This window comes from Neoarius graeffei, chromosome 1 (assembly GCF_027579695.1).
Source record: "Neoarius graeffei isolate fNeoGra1 chromosome 1, fNeoGra1.pri, whole genome shotgun sequence".
Classification (NCBI taxonomy): Eukaryota; Metazoa; Chordata; class Actinopteri; order Siluriformes; family Ariidae; genus Neoarius; species Neoarius graeffei.
In genome coordinates, this window is record NC_083569.1 from 41,972,715 (window position 1) to 41,989,715 (window position 17,001).

At 41.9% G+C, this 17,001-nt stretch overlaps 1 protein-coding gene across 2 annotated transcripts in view; it reads left to right on the forward strand.

Moving 5' to 3' along the window:
• The first annotated feature begins 918 nt into the window (after window positions 1–918).
• The window catches only part of lpin2 (lipin 2), a 106,002-nt gene continuing 89,919 nt past the window's right edge, over window positions 919–17,001 (forward strand). The window contains exon 1 of one of the 2 annotated variants that reach the window (XM_060932098.1): window positions 919–1,192. The gene's annotated coding sequence lies outside the window, so the exon portion shown is untranslated. Of the gene's footprint in view, window positions 1,193–1,406; window positions 1,605–17,001 lie in introns of those variants that run through there. The other variant, XM_060932106.1, reaches the window with a different exon arrangement.

The following is a 17,001-nucleotide window of genomic DNA, read 5'->3' on the forward strand; positions in this document are numbered from 1 at the left end:
AAAGACATGCAGGTTAGGTTAACTGGTGACTCTAAATTGAGCGTAGGTGTGAATGTGAGTGTGAATGGTTGTCTGTGTCTATGTGTCAGCCCTGTGATGACCTGGCGACTTGTCCAGGGTGTACCCCGCCTTTCACCCGTAGTCAGCTGGGATAGGCTCCAGCTTGCCTGCGACCCTGTAGAACAGGATAAAGCGGCTACAGATAATGAGATGAGATGAGACAAAATAATCCATGTGGATCATGATGTGGTGACCCCTAATAGGAGCAGCCAGAAGAAGAAGAAGAAAAAATGTTTTTCTTTTGCACATATCTAAATCAGGGCGGCACGGTGGTGTAGTGGTTAGCGCTGTCGCCTCACAGCAAGAAGGTCCGGGTTCGAGCCCCGTGGCCGGCGAGGGCCTTTCTGTGCGGAGTTTGCATGTTCTCCCTGTGTCCGCGTGGGTTTCCTCCGGGTGCTCCGGTTTCCCCCACAGTCCAAAGACATGCAGGTTAGGTTAACTGGTGACTCTAAATTGACCGTAGGTGTGAATGTGAGTGTGAATGGTTGTCTGTGTCTATGTGTCAGCCCTGTGATGACCTGGCGACTTGTCCAGGGTGTACCCCGCCTTTCGCCCGTAGTCAGCTTGCCAGCTTGCCTGCGACCCTGTAGAACAGGATAAAGCGGCTAGAGATGTTCTCATTATTATGCAATCACAAGTCAGAATTATGACATAGTACCTCATAAATCTGAAATGATGACATACTACTAGCTAGGTGACCTCATTTTTTTCAAGGTTTGCCTGCTGTTTTGGCTGGTCAGCTTGTTGCAGGAAACATTCACGTCATTTTTTTTTAACATCTTGACATTTCCTTTTTTTTTTCATCCCCAGTATACGGGTGTGTAAACTTTTGCACTCAGAAACACAGTGTCCAGGTCAGAGACACATGCCTGAGAATGTGATGCCGCGGTGAATCATGGGAAGGGTCTTTTACAGCGCCGCCGCCGCTTCATCCAACACACACACGGTGTTAGGATTTAACCAGAAAAACACCAACACAACCACCTCAGCACGGCTTTCTGCGTGTTTGTGATGAAGAGCAGCTTTGCTTCTGAGCTCCAGAAATGAAAGGCTAACATTCTCATCAGCAAGGAAGCTAAACAGAAAGAGGAACTCCAACACAAACAGCAGCTCATCACCACCTTCAAATAAGGTGATTTTGTCATTTTAAGACTGTTATTTATAATATGTACTACATTGGAGCACTAGGTTTGGGGTTATTTCGTAATTTTGACAGGTTGTGGATAAAACTTAGGTACTGATAGAGCTAGCTGGCTAACACTGGTCCAAGTCACGTGATCTATCATATAAGTGAGTGTCGCTTGTTAGCATGCGGCTAACGTCATTCAAAATGGCTAGCTAGCTTATTATAATACAGTATGTTTTGGTTAGACAGGTTATTTTTTATTAATGTGATACTACTAGGTACCGAGTGGTGTTTGGTTCTGTCTGGAGGCTCGTTTAAGGCAAAAACAAACAAACAACCCTCTTCGTATATTAAGTCGAGTTTAACGGATGCCGGTTTGTTTGCCAGGCAACGCTTTGTGAATTGTTGATAAGCTGAGGTGAGTTAAAAACCCTTAAAATAACTATGATAAACGGTACAGAAGCACTTCTTATTCGGTTTCTGGGTTTTATTGACTGATATAAAGCTAGAAAACTGTTGTTGGAAGGGTTTTCTTTCTTTCAGTTGCTCTGCCAACTCATCATTATCCTGATTGAGCCAAAGAGAATGGCGGCGCTGGTTCATCTTACTGAAAAGTTTTTCCACTCCTTTATAAAGCATTTCTTATCATTTCGGAGCTCTGTTTATACTCGTAAAACCTTTTGTCTTCTTGACAAATAGTCCTAACATGCCTCAGATGATTTCAGGAACACTTCTAGCTTTCACTACTGTATGAACTGTGTTCAGGTTTTTCCATCTCATCTCATTATCTCTAGCCGCTTTATCCTGTTCTACAGGGTCGCCGGCTACGGGGCTCGAACCCAGAACCTTCTTGCTGTGAGGCGACAGCGCTAACCACTACACCACCGTGCCGCCCCCTGACAAATTATATCAATATTAAATAATATTAATGTTTTAAATAAAGAATAAAGTGTATTTTTCTTAAAATGAATCTACCACTGTACTTAGGAAAACATTATACATGCTTTACTTATGTTGAACTAGTTTTGGTTAAACATTAATGAATTAAATGAGTATAATCTCATCTCATTATCTCTAGCCGCTTTATCCTTCTACAGGGTCGCAGGCAAGCTGGAGCCTATCCCAGCTGACTACGGGCGAAAGGCGGGGTACACCCTGGACAAGTCGCCAGGTCATCACAGGGCTGACACATAGACACAGACAACCATTCACACTCACATTCACACCTACGGTCAATTTAGAGTCACCAGTTAACCTAACCTGCATGTCTTTGGACTGTGGGGGAAACCGGAGCACCCGGAGGAAACCCACGCGGACACGGGGAGAACATGCAAACTCCACACAGAAAGGCCCTCGCCGGCCACGGGGCTCGAACCCGGACCTTCTTGCTGTGAGGCAACAGCGCTAACCACTACACCACCGTGCCACCCTGATTTAGATATGTGCAAAAGAAAAACATTTCTTCTTCTTCTTCTGGCTGCTCCTATTAGGGGTCACCACATCATGATCCACATGGATTATTTTGTCTCATCTCATCTCATTATCTCTAGCCGCTTTATCCTGTTCTACAGGGTCGCAGGCAAGCTGGAGCCTATCCCAGCTGACTACGGGCGAAAGGCGGGGTACACCCTGGACAAGTCGCCAGGTCATCACAGGGCTGACACATAGACACAGACAACCATTCACACTCACATTCACACCTACGCTCAATTTAGAGTCACCAGTTAACCTAACCTGCATGTCTTTGGACTGTGGGGGAAACCGGAGCACCCGGAGGAAACCCACGCGGACACGGGGAGAACATGCAAACTCCGCACAGAAAGGCCCTCGTCAGCCACGGGGCTCGAACCCGGACCTTCTTGCTGTGAGGCGACAGCGCTAACCACTACACCACTGTGCCACCCAATCTTTACTTTACTTAACTTAAAGTACTGAAGTACTTGCTTTTAAAAGTAAATTTTCTGTCAATGCATCATTGTATTATTGTCACAGTGCTTACAAAACCTAATGCATACTTGCCAACTTTTCAAAATTCTCATGGGGGAGAAAAGTGCGTGAAAGACATTTTCAATTGGCCGAGGGTATGATGCGCAGTTGAAACGATAAAAACAGTGGATCCCAGTTAATTGCCAACCATTTGAAATTTATACAATTCAAGAGTTTTTGAATTGTTGATTTTGTTCTAGGCGGCATGGTGGTGTAGTGGTTAGCGCTGTGGGGGTCCGGGTTTGAGCCCCGTGGCCGGCGAGGGCCTTTCTGTGCGGAGTTTGCATGTTCTCCCCGTGTCCGCGTGGGTTTCCTCCGGGTGCTCCGGTTTCCCCCACAGTCCAAAGACATGCAGGTTAGGTTAACTGGTGACTCTAAGGCTACGTTTACATTAGACCGTATCTGTCTCGTTTTCTTCGCGGATGCACTGTCTGTTTACATTAAACCGCCTGGAAACGCCGGGAAACGGGAATCCGCCAGCGTCCACGTATTCAATCCAGATCGTGTCAGCTCCGGTGCTGTGTAAACATTCAGAATACGCGGCTACGCTGTGCTGAGCTCTAGCTGGCGTCTCATTGGACAACGTCACTGTGACATCCACCTTCCTGATTCGCTGGCGTTGGTCATGTGACGCGACTGCTGAAAAACGGCGCGGACTTCCGCCTTGTATCACCTTTCATTAAAGGGTATAAAAGTATGAAAATACTGCAAATACTGATGCAAATACTGCCCATTGTGTAGTTATGATTGTCTTTAGGCTTGCCATCCTTCCACTTGCAAGTAGTAAGTGATATGCGCTGGGATCACACACACAGCGGCTCAGTCCCGAATCGTGACTTGTGCACTTCACTCGCGCGCTGTGTGAGCTGCGCAGGGCCGGAGTGCGCACCCTCCAGAGGGCACTCGCTGTTCAGGGCGGAGTGATTTGGAGCGCAGGATGCCTGCGGAGCTGAGCGTATCTGTGTATTGGCGTTGCTATGTGCACGCAAATCGTGTATTGGTGTTGCTGTGTGCACACTAATCGTTTTAAAAACGTTAATCTGATGATCCACTGATACGGTCTAATGTAAACATGGGCTAAATTGACCGTAGGTGTGAATGTGAGTGTGAATGGTTGTCTGTCAGCCCTGTGATGACCTGGCGACTTGTCCAGGGTGTACCCCGCCTTTCGCCTGTAGTCAGCTGGGATAGGCTCCAGCTTGCCTGCGACCCTGTAGAACAGGATAAAGTGTCTAGAGATAATGAGATGAGACGAGATTTTGTTTATCAATTACTATAGGTTCTGGGATTCATCTATCAGGCATGAGAGAGCTCAGAGTGAAAAATCTGAAATAATACTCGTCTTGAATTTTAATATAATAACAATGAAAGGGAAGTCTGCTTAAATCAGGTTTTGAGCTGAAAAATCTCATGCCTGAATATTGTATACATACAGAGACCCACAGAAAATAACACAAGTGATGCTTTAAGAATTTTAATAAATTATAAACATAGTATTATTGGATTGCATCAAATGTTTTTTCCTTCTGTAAGCTCATGTAAAAATACAGAGAACTGTATCATATATAAATTAAATAAAATTTGAATAAGATTTAACCAAAATAACTCAAATACTGCACTGTCTTGGTACTACTAAAATGCATCTCTCTCTTTTAAAAAGCACTAGAAATACTATCAAAATCCTGTCGGAATTCATCAAAGGAATTTCAAACAAAAGTTTTCAAACACAATTTAAAAATGGCACTATAAATACTACCATACTATCAAAATACACTCCACAAAGAAATTCACTCGAATGCAAAATTTTAGTACAACCAAAATACTCACTAGTAATCTTTCACTTAAAACTCTATCAAAATCACTTTCCAGTTAATTCGCTTGTAAACTTTCACTTAAAACTTTCAAACATAAATTCAAAATCGCACTAAGACACTACCACACTATTCAAATCCACTCACCAAACAAATTCTCTGCAAAATTTCATTAAACACTTTAGAAGTTGTACAGTTCGTTTCTGAAATGGTATGGAAGGCTAGTTTAATTTCACACTCAAATGCCCATTATATTCTGATTTAAGGTATCTTTATCTTAAAATGTGTAACTCGCTGGTCGAACATTTGCTTATCCATGGAAATTCATTCTCCCATGCAACCTGGTATTTGCATTCATATTTCTGCCGTTTGGTATTGGGTTCAGTGGCCATGATGAATGACTGCTTGTAAAAAATGTTGGACAGCCTGGGTGAATCCTACATTACGGAAGTGACTGTCGTTCTGTTCGTTGATCAGTTAAAAATCAGTTGACGTCAGCAGTGTTTTCTCATACGATTCTGATTGGACATAATCAGGAGTATTTTTAACTTGGGTAGGGATTTCCCCAAACCGGGAGATTATCCAGTTTTTAACGAATACGATCGGGAGACGGAGGCTAAAATCGGGAGCCTCCTGCCGAAATCGGGAGGGTTGGCAAGTATGTTAATGCTGTTACTAAAGAATTCACAAAATGAACACATGCTGTGCATCATGATGGTTTAACGTTAAGGCATATGGGTCCATCTCAGAAACTGGTCTCTCATTTGGGACATTATGGTCAAAAAATAAAATACATTTTCTAATTTTCCTTTTTTTTTTTTTTTGCATTTACCTAACACTCAATGTTTCTTTTGTCATGTTTAATAAGAATAAAGATAGCATCTTGCTTTATCTGGCCTCCACTGTGGGAAATTTTTTGATTACAATTCAAATGCTTTTGTAAAATTGATTTCCATATAAAATAACTCCATCATGAAGAATTAAAGCCCCTCCTTCACAGATGAGTGAAAATATTGAATAAATTTCCTCTTTTTGATTGCTTGGGTTAAAAATGCCAAGTTATGATGACTGAATTGATTATTCACTTGAATAATGTGGTACATTTTGGGGATTTGATATGGTGAAATAGAACACAATGGAAAAATCAAGAACACACCGGAAAGATGAGAATAACAGCGCTGGTAAAAGAACAGCGACTGTACCGGCTGAAGGTCGCGCGGGTCTCTGCTGCGGCGTGCGAGCGACGGGACATCACCACCGCACCGGACGGAGCGCGAGGCGGGGGCGGGGCAAAATGACTGGCTGTAGATTCTATCAAAAGTTCGATCTAAATTGACCATGGTTGCAAAATATTGGCCAAAAATACGCAAACGTTACGAAATATGAAAGATGAAAAAGAAACATTCTATTGCCTTATACTGCAAGACTAAAACAAAATAAAACCGTCAAAACTCCCCTTTTCAGTGATAACGTCCGAACAGATCACCCGCGTAACAGAAAGACCGCAAATGGAAGCACGATCAACTTCTAACTGTTGGAGTGGAAAATTCCATTCTACACATGCAAATTGTTAATGTGTGTCCTTCCCCGCACACAAATAACACGCTACGGTAAAAAATAGACCACAACTCATTTTATAGCTCAGAAATTCATACAAGACCAGCTACCATCGTAACATATTCTGTAAGAAAAAACAAAATTGCAGATTTATAACAATGTTTATATGGCGTAGTGATTTTAAGTTCCTACTTTTGGTGAGGTAGTGACCTTGACCCTGAGGCTTTCCGTTTAGATCAAAACACGCGATCGTATTGGTTTTGGGTCTGCGGAAAATGGAGTTATGACGGTGATCAAATATTTTGCATGATGTTTTATTACGGTTATGATTATTCTGTGAGCGCACCAATCCTTAGGTGGATAAAGTTACAACTTAAAATACAATTAGTGATAACTGTAGACTTTTCAGGACTACAACCTTTTTAAGGGAATGCGATGTAGTCAACCATTTATCATGTCCCAGATCAAGCCGCCATTTTTCCACAGATTTGCAGAATTTTTGCCAAATTGTGAAGAGTATTCACATCAAAGATTTAGTTTTATCTGTATTATTTCATTTTATTTCAAATTAAAACCAGCATCACCATTCAAAACCGTATAGTGTATTGACAGTATATTTAGTGGGGTACCCCCACAGTACCCAGTTTCTGAGACAGACCCATATACGCAGAACCATGGCTTCACTTTCATTTTTAAATGTCTTGAGACCGCAAGTCGTCGTCATCATATTTTCCCGCATGGCACGAGATCGGCCTTGGGGGCGTCATTGGAACCGTTGTTCCAATAGCAGGCCTAGACATTAAGCATTTACCACTGGTGGGCCAGTGGAATTGAAAAGTTACTGGCCCAAATGAAAATGTCTACATCACACAGGATTTTTGCAAAGCCTTACCTGCTCGGGGGTGATTTATGACCCTAATTACCTGTTAATTAGCTAATTAACAGGTATGCTCAGGTGAGCCAAAAAGGAGTGAATTTTTTTTTTTTTTAAATAAGACAAGATATAAACACAATTTTCAGGATATGCCCTTGGGGGAACTAGTAGTAAATTTTTGCAAATTCAGCTCATTTGCATAAACCATTGCCATGGCAACAGCAGATACCCTAGCAACTGGGGGTATACTGGGTTTAGCATGGTCTGGTTGTACCAGAGAGGGTCAGAATAGTTATTTTTGTTGTAATGAACTAATGTAAACCTAGTTTGGCTATTTTGATAGATTTCATCATCTTTGGATATTTGAATAATATAATATATGGGATCAGATCTAATTTACCACATTATTTTATCTGTTCTATTTCAGTCATAGCAACCAACATTTATACTTAATTCTTGAATCACTAAAAGTTGATAGACGTGTAGCCATATTTCTTGGCAGTGTATCCTGAAATTTTGATATACAAAGTCTGAACGATTTTACACCATCTGAAGCTAAAACGCGTGTGTTGAAATGCTGTTTTATGATTTGGCGAGTTGTAAACCGAGCATGACGTCGCGCGCTCTGATTGGCTGCCGAGTTCAAAATGAAGCCGAACATTTCCGAAGATGCACGAAGATGACACGCTCCTGCCGCGGAGCGGAGGATGACAAAAACAAAGATGGCGGACCTCGTATCGAAAAGGTGCATTTTACGAACAATTTCTTCACAATTCTGGGTAAAATATGAGTAATAAAATTTAATTTGTATCGAAAACGTACTGGCCCGCCCGGGCCACTGTTTGGTCAAATTTAGTGGCCCGAACTGGCCCGAAAGACGTAAAAACACTGCCGGGCCATCGGGCAAGTGCTAATGTCGAGCCCTGCAATAGACACTTGAAGTTCATTTTGTCCATCATCGTTTTCCTTGCTTGTTGCTGGTCCACTCCCAGAAGGTCTATTTGAAGTGCATCTGTCAAACAGAACTTGCTTTTGTATTGCATCGTTTTCCATACGGCATACATGGGCCAAATACTTGAGGAACTGTAGATGACAAAACTCTTGACTTGGCTGTGCACTTGTAATTTTCATATAGCTGTTGATTTGATATCTTTAAAGCCCAGTTGAGTTGACCTTCAACTTGAGTTGCTGGATTTATTCCTTTCTTCCTATCCTTACGAGGGGGTGCGTTCTTGGGATTGTATCCTCCAGACACTTTTTCTCAAAAAGCCATTCCATATAGTCTCTAGCTCTTGTATTTCTTTGGTGGAAAGATCCCATGCTTGGGTGCTATAAAGTAACCGAGAGTGATTAGAACTCGATCTGTTAGAACTCGTTTCAGCTCATTCCACTTCTGGAACGCAGATGAGACTCTAAGATGTAAGAAAGCAGATGACTGTTCTGTGTTGGTAATTTCATATCCCGGGTAGCGAAAACTCCTTACATTCTTGATATCGTGGTTGTTCAGTTATTAGGAAATTTTTTTTTTTTTTCCTTGATTGTTTCATCTACATTGAAGGTCATAGTTTCAGTCTTGCTATAGGACATTTGTAGACCAAACCTATTAAACGTGTTGTCGTAGATCTCCAAAATCTGCTTAAGCTCTGTGATATTCTTTGAGAATGGCACAGGAATAGTTAAGCGTTAACAATAAATCTAATATAGTAATTAAAGTGACTTTTATATAGGTAGCAGTCTGAGTGAATGACCTTGACGTCTGTGACGTCACAGCAGGAAGTCTATCGGTCTCATCGCCATTTCCGCTATACTAAAACACAGAGCTGACTGCAACTCCGATCCTCCATTTTGAGCTAATTTATCGCTATGCCACGTAGATGTGCTACTGGCTGGTGCAGCAACACGACAGAAGGTGGATTTACGTTGCATTCATGGCCCAAGAATGTTCAAACTGCAAAGATTTGGACGCGTTTTGCAAGAAGTTCACGGGCACATTGGGTGCCTACGAAGTGGTCTCTCCTCTGCTCTGCACATTTTACTGAAGACTCGTACGAAACCTCTGATCTGTTAAGGAGCGTTGGCTATAAGCCCGTATTGAAAGAGGGTGCAGTACCAACAAAGAAAAATGCTTTCCTTTTCTTGTAGTTATTTTATTTATTTATTTTTTAAAAGGAAAGAAAGTTCAGTTGCACCAGTTCTCCCTGAGTGTCTCCTTTAACGTTAAACCACCATGATGGCACAGCATGCGTTCATTTTGTGAATTCACATTTCTGTCTTTGGTAATGGCATTAGGTTTTGTAAGCGTTGTGGCAATAATACAATGATGCGTTGACAGAAAACGTACTTTTAATACTTACAGTAAAGGAGATACGCGGAACCTTTATTTTTAAATAAATTTGAGTGGATAGCATCTCCACCCTTGACTCTTGTATGCTGCATAAATAGGAATTAAAAAATATATTTTTCAGTGTTAAAATCGAGCGCAGAGTTGGCATTGGTGCTGCCCAGCTGAGCCAGCCAGCCCTGAGTGCGTGACGTCACAGCGGGAACCGGTTTTAAGGCCGAGGCCTTTTACAGCTATAGACCAAAATCATATAAATAAACATTTATGCTGAAAGTAAGAAATACCGTTACCGACTTGACTTCATTGATTGTGGGTTGACTCTCATTAAAACAGGATGGGCGTTATAACTTATGCAATGTACATGCATGCATTTTCACTGATTAAAATGTAAAAGGCGAATTAAATAATCAGATGAACTGAGACAATCACATTCTGAAGCAAATTAAATAATCTTATACCGCTAACTTAAACACACAATACAAGTTGCATGGATTAATCTAAAAGCAGGTAAACGACGTGTTTTTTTTTTATCCAAATGAGAGTCGGAGCTTACCCGTCTGTGTTCTCGCTTCTTGAAGGCCGACCTTGTGGCCAATTGTTTTGAAACAATCTGACTGAGTTGTTCGTTCAGTTCTCCTTTAATTCGCTTCTTCCATGTAAGTGTGAGATATTGCTGCTGAGGCAAGCATATCCAGCAGAGAAATCAGACTTCACTCATTCTCCATTTTCTCCATGCTGTGTACTCCGCCATTACTGCTCGGCTCAGGCAATTACTAAAACCCGGGACAGAACGGAACGTCAGCGGTTTTAGCAACAATCGCGGAGAGGTCACTGCCCGAGTGATATGCCCCGTTCCGTCCTGGGTTTTACCAACAACCCTCGGCTCACACTCCAGGAGGACTGGTGCAACTGAACTCGCTTTCCTTTAAAAAAAAATAATATATCCTTTCTTTTCTTGTAGTTTTCTTTTTCTTTAATTGTTGGTACTGCACCCTCTTTCAATACGGGCTTATAGCCAATGCTCCTCAACAGATCAGAGGTCTCGTACGAGTCTTCAGTAAAATGTGCAGAGGAGAGACCACTTCGTAGGCGCCCAATGTGCCCGTGAACAACTCGCAAAACGCATCCAAATCTTTGCAGTTTGAACATTCTTGGGCCATGAATGCAATGTAAATCCACCTTCTGTTGTGTTGCTGCACCAGCCAGCAACACATCTATGTGGCATGGCGATAAATTAGCTCAAAACGGAGGATAGGAGTTGCACTCAGCTCTGTGTTTTAGTATAGTGGAAATGGCGATGAGACCGATAGCCTTCCTGCTGTGACATTGCGGATGTCAAGGTCATTCACTCAGACTGCTACCTATATAAATCACTTTAATTGTAAAAATTACTATATTAGATTTGTTAACGCTTAAAACTATTCCTGTGCCATTCTTGAGATCTCGAGGCATTTATAAACGAAAGTGAGGCCATGGCTCTGCGTATATGCTTTAAGCTAGCTAGTCAGTGAAGCTCCACCCGACATGCTAGCAAACTCTTTTCAAACTCAAAATCATATTGGGTAGCTAACGCTACTAGAAAAGAAAGATTTCTACATTCCGTTTATTTGGCAAGATTATGCTAAAACATATATTTCTGAAAGCACTTCAGATAAGTTAACGTTATTCATGTTAGCATAACTCCATTTTTACATGCTAACTAACAGTGTCCAAGTTAACTAGCTATGTGTTAGCGTTAGCCGTGGACAAGGTTATGGCAACTTGGTGGGAAAATCCATAGAAGTCATTTGTCTAGCCAGACTGCATCGCTATTGCAATGTTATCGCTAGCTCTAAAAGCACAGACAACTTTGTTGCAAGCTTTCTCTTAGAATAAAATGTTTACATCCCTCAATATGCTCCCACAGGTTGGATGGTGAGTTTTTGTAGGCTGTGATGTGGTTCATTTTAGGTTAACATTTAAACCGAAACAAATCTTTAATCCTTTCAGGAAACTGAAACATTGGTTCTAGGTAAAGCCATGGGTGTGTGCATTCCCCAGAAGAACTGCCTCCTTCCATTCTGCAATCAGCTGATCGTGTTCAGATAACACTGAGGAATAACTCCTCTTGATTTTATCCAGTCTATGGACGTGACGTGACCCTAGTAATAGACCGTCTCAGTGTCACCTGTGAAAAAACCAATCACGTTTTAGAAAAGGAAAAAAAACCCATCCACTTTCAAAGCTGCTTCATAGTAATGAGGATCTTGATAGAAATGTAGTGGAGTAAAAAATACGATATTTGCCTTTCAAATGTAGTGAAGTTAGCCATAAGTTTAAAAAAAAAAAATAAAGTACAGATATTCAGAAAGTGTACTTAAGTGCAGTACTCAAGTAAATGTACTTCATTACTGTCCACCTCTGTGGATAATTCAAGTAAAATGTCAGGTTCCATCCAGTAGAAATCATCCCTGTGTGTGTGTGTGTGTATAACATTTGTACTCCTTTTTAAACACCTTTTTCCTTCTTGAAAAATATCATTGTATTATTCAAATTGTACTGCTGACGCCAGGATCAGACTACACATATAGGTAGTTCTTTGGTAATGAAATGACCCTAACCCATAACTACGTCATCGCTTGTTTGCCACAATGCATTATGGGTGATCCCTGGGGTCAGTGCTGCCGTATTGTTTACTTTCGCCTTTGTTAAATGTTGCGTCGTTCTGTCTAACCGGTTTTAGCCGTGCCTAAAGTGAATTGCTGTATGCCTGACTGTGTCTTCACAACAAACAGAACACCTAATTTGAGCTTTTATCAGCTGCCAGTTGAGAAGAAAAGAATGAAATGGATCCGTTTAATCTGCAACGAAAACCTTTGAACTGAATTGAAATGGACGAGTGTTTGTAGCTTACATTTCTCTGGTGGGGAAAAAGACGTACTTGAAGCATGTACACGAAACCATGGCCTCACTTTATTTTTATTTTTTGTTTATAAATGCCTGAAATCTCAAGAATGGCACAGGAATAGTTTTAAGTGTTAACAATAAATCTAATATACTAATTTTTGCAATTAAAGTGATTTATATAGGTAGCGGTCTGAGTGAATGACCTTGAGATCTGTGACGTCACAGCAGGAAGTCGATCGGTCTCATTGCCATTTCCGCTATACTAAAACACAGAGCTGACTGCAACTTCAGTCCTCCATTTTGAGCTAATTTATCGCTATGCCACGTAGATGTGTTGCTGGCCGGTGCAGCAACACAACAGAAGATGGATTCACGTTGCATTCATGGCCCAAGAATGTTCAAACTGCGAAGATTTGGACGCGTTTTGCGAGAAGTTCACGGGCACATTGGGCGCCTACGAAGTGGTCTCTCCTCTGCTCTGCACATTTTACTGAAGACTCGTACGAGACCTCTGATCTGTTGAGGAGCGTTGGCTATAAGCCCGTATTGAAAGAGGGTGCAGTACCAACAATTAAAGGAAAAGAAAGTTATAAGAAAAAGGGAAGTAAGTTCAGTTGCACCAGTTCTCCTGGAGCGTGAGCCGAGGGTTGTTGCTAAAACCCGGAACGAGACATTATTGCTCGAGCATTGACCTCCCCGCGGTTGTTGCTAAAACCGGTGACGTCCCGGGTTTTAGTAATTGCCTGAGCTGAGTAGTAATGGCAGAGTACTCAGTATGGAGAATGAGTGGACCAGCAGTCTGATTTGTTCATTGTATTTGCTTGCCTCAGCAGCAATATCTCGCCCTTACGTGGAAGAAGTGAATGAAAGGAGAACTGAACGAACAACTGAAAGTCAGATTGTTTCAAAACAATCGGCCACAAGATCGGCCTTCAAGAAGCGAGAACACAGACGGGTAAGCTCCGACTCTCATTTGGATAAAACAAAAACAGCACACGTTTGTTTACCTGCATTTTAGATTAATCCATGTAACTTGTATTGTGTGTTTAAGTTAGCGGTATAAGATTATTTAATTTGCTTCAGAATGTGATCGTCTCAGTTCATCTGATTATTTAATTCGCCTTTTACGTTTTATCAGTGAAAATGCATGCATGTACATGGATGTTGCATAGGTTATAACACCCATCCTGTTTTAATGAGAGTCAAATCAATCTTAGTTGAGCGAGTCGGTAACGTTATTTCTTACTTTCACCATAAATTTTTATTTATATGACTTTGGTCTATAGCTGTAAAAGGCATCAGCCTTTGTCACTTGCTACCTTTGAGTTTGGAGGGTGATTTTTAAATATGGTTTTCAGTACGTTTTGTCTTGGATTCCATACTTTAGCAATATCACTAAGCTGACAAGTTAAGGCAATCTTAATTTCATAATTTGGCCTCTCTGCTGAAGAATTGCCCATATTCACCCAGATTTTGACACTGTTTGTCATGGCTGAAAGATTTCCAGAATCGGGTCTGAATATGAACATCAGGAATGACTAACAGGCCTGGTAGTGCAAGATAATCAAAGAACAGTGATGTAGCGTCTGGGATGCTAAGTGACATCTGACACAAAGTCTAGCATGTTAGAATTTTTGTATTTCCTTGCCAAGTTTGACACCTCCTTCGACATGCTCCTCAATGTGATTGACAGTTTCTTGATCCTCCTCCTTGACAACACACAAGGACGTGAACAGTGATTTGATTTGTCGGGGGTGAAACTTGTAGTGTTCCCAGTCTCCTGGGGTGGGTTTCTCAAAAGCCTCTCAACTCAAAGAGCATCTTAAAGGAGATGCGCAGAACCATTATTTTTAAATAAATTTCTGAGTGCATAGCATCTCCATCCTTGACTCTTGTATGCTGTATAAATGGGAATACAAATATATATATTTTTCAGCATTAAAATCGAGCGCAAAGTTGGCATTGGTGCTGCCCCGCTGAGCCAGCCAGCCCTGAGTGCGTGACGTCACAGCGGGAACCGGTTTTAAGGCCGAGGCCTTTTGCAGCTATAGACCAAAGTCATATAAATAAAAATTTATGGTGAAAGTAAGAAATCCTGTTACCGACTCGCTCAACTAAAGGCCAATTTATGCTGACAACCCAGTCCTTGCAGATGGCGTCTGCGAAGCCCCCCCCTTCGCAGACGCTCTGCGCGCACCTCCCAAAAATTGTGACCACCGCAGACAACCTCGCAGACAAGAGGGCTCTGATTGGTCCACTCTACATCCGCTGTACACGCACTTCCGCTTCCCTACTTTCCCGGTTTGTTTTGTTTTCACGACTGCCATTTTTAAAAACACGAGCGAAGATGGAGCAGCACGAGGAGCGGTTGATCGAGGAAGTGAGGAAGTACGTACATCTATACGACTCCAGTTCTAGTCATTATAAGTAACCGGAGGATAAACACTCCACTAACCACACCCACCAACTACTTCTAGAGATTTCGCGACTTTGCGCCCCCTTGCGTTGTGGCGGTGAATAACATCGCGCACGCCTATTACTCCCCGCTCAACGATAAATTACAACTGTCTGCGAAAAGCTATCTGCGAAAGCCTTGTCGCAAGAGCATGCAGAGGCCTTAAGACTGATTTGACTTCATTGATTGTGGGTTGACTCTCATTAAAACAGGATGGGTGTTATAACTTATGCAACATACATGTACATGCATGCATTTTCACTGATAAAACATAAAAGGCAAATTAAATAATCAGATGAACTGAGACAATCACATTCTGAAGCAAATTAAATACTCTTATACCGCTAACTTAAACACACAATACAAGTTACATGGATTAATCTAACAGCAGGTAAACAATTATTTCAATTTTTTTTTTCTTTTTAAATCCAAATGAGAGTCGGAGCTTACCCGTCTGTGTTCTCGCTTCTTGAAGGCCGATCTTGTGGCCGACTGTTTTGAAACAATCTGACTTTCAGTTGTTTGTTCAGTTCTCCGTTCATTCGCTTCTTCCATGTAAGGGCAAGATGGCAGCAATATCCAGTTTAGAAATCAGACGGCTGCTCCACTCATTCACTTTTTTTCATACTGTGTATTCCGCCATTACTGCTTGGCTCAGGCAATTACTAAAACCCGGGATGGAACGAGATGTCACCGGTTTTAGCAACAACCGCAGGGAGGTCACTGCCCCAGTGACATGTCCTATCCTGTTCCGTCCTGGGTTTTAGCAACGACCCTTGGCTCATGCTCCAGGAGGACTGGTGTAACTGAACTCTCTTTCCTTTAAAAAAAATCCTTTTTTTTTCTTGTATTTTCTTTTTCTTTAATGGTTGGTACTGCACCCTCTTTCAATACGGGCTTATAGCCAACGCTCCTCAACAGATCAGAGGTCTCGTACGAGTCTTCAGTAAAATGTGCAGAGCAGAGGAGAGACCACTTTGTAGGCGCCCAGTGTGCCCGTGAACTTCTCGCAAAACGCGTCCAAATCTTTGCAGTTTGAACATTCTTGGGCCGTGAATGCAACGTGAATCCATCTTCTGTTGTGTTGCTGCACCGGCCAGTAACACATCTACGTGGCACGGCGATAAATTAGCTCAAAATGGAGGATCGGAGTTGCAGTCAGCTCTGTGTTTTAGTATAGCGGAAATGGCCATGAGACCATGAACTTCCTGCTGTGATGTTACGGATGTCAAAGTCGTTCACTCAGACCACTACCTGTATGAATCATTTTAATCGTAAAAATTAGTATATTAGATTTATTGTTAACACTTAAAACTATTCCTGTGCCATTCTTGAGGTCTTGAGGCATTTATAAACAAAAAGTGAGGCCATGGTTCTGCGTAACTCGGAGAGAGAGCATTCATTGTGCTGTTCGGTCTACCATTTAACGATGATCTTTGTGCTGTCATGCGTTTGGGGAAACTCAGGCCTGCCCAAGACACAGCAAGAATGTATGGCGCTATGATGAAGAAGGCACAAATTAGGCTATCGTAGACTCAGTAGAATCAAAGACGAGAAACAGGAAAACGAACAAGGAAATAATAAATAAGGCTCGGTCATGTGTCACCAACGCAACTCAATACTTTGCAAAGTAAGTGTGTGTTCACGGTTTTTACATATATAGGCATGCTATCTTGTGCAGGTGCGAGTCGTTTACGTCGTGCGCGAGTGTGTCCCCGCTTGGCGCGCGCGCTGTCCGGAGCTCACCCAAGAGTCTATCTGATGCATGCGTCAAGGCGTGCAGGTGTGACACTTTTGCATGAAATTAGTATAAAAATTAATGTAGAGATGAATATATTATGCCAAATTATTATGGCCTGTTGCGAAAAAATTCGAGTCTTCATCTCCAATTTACGAGTCCGAATG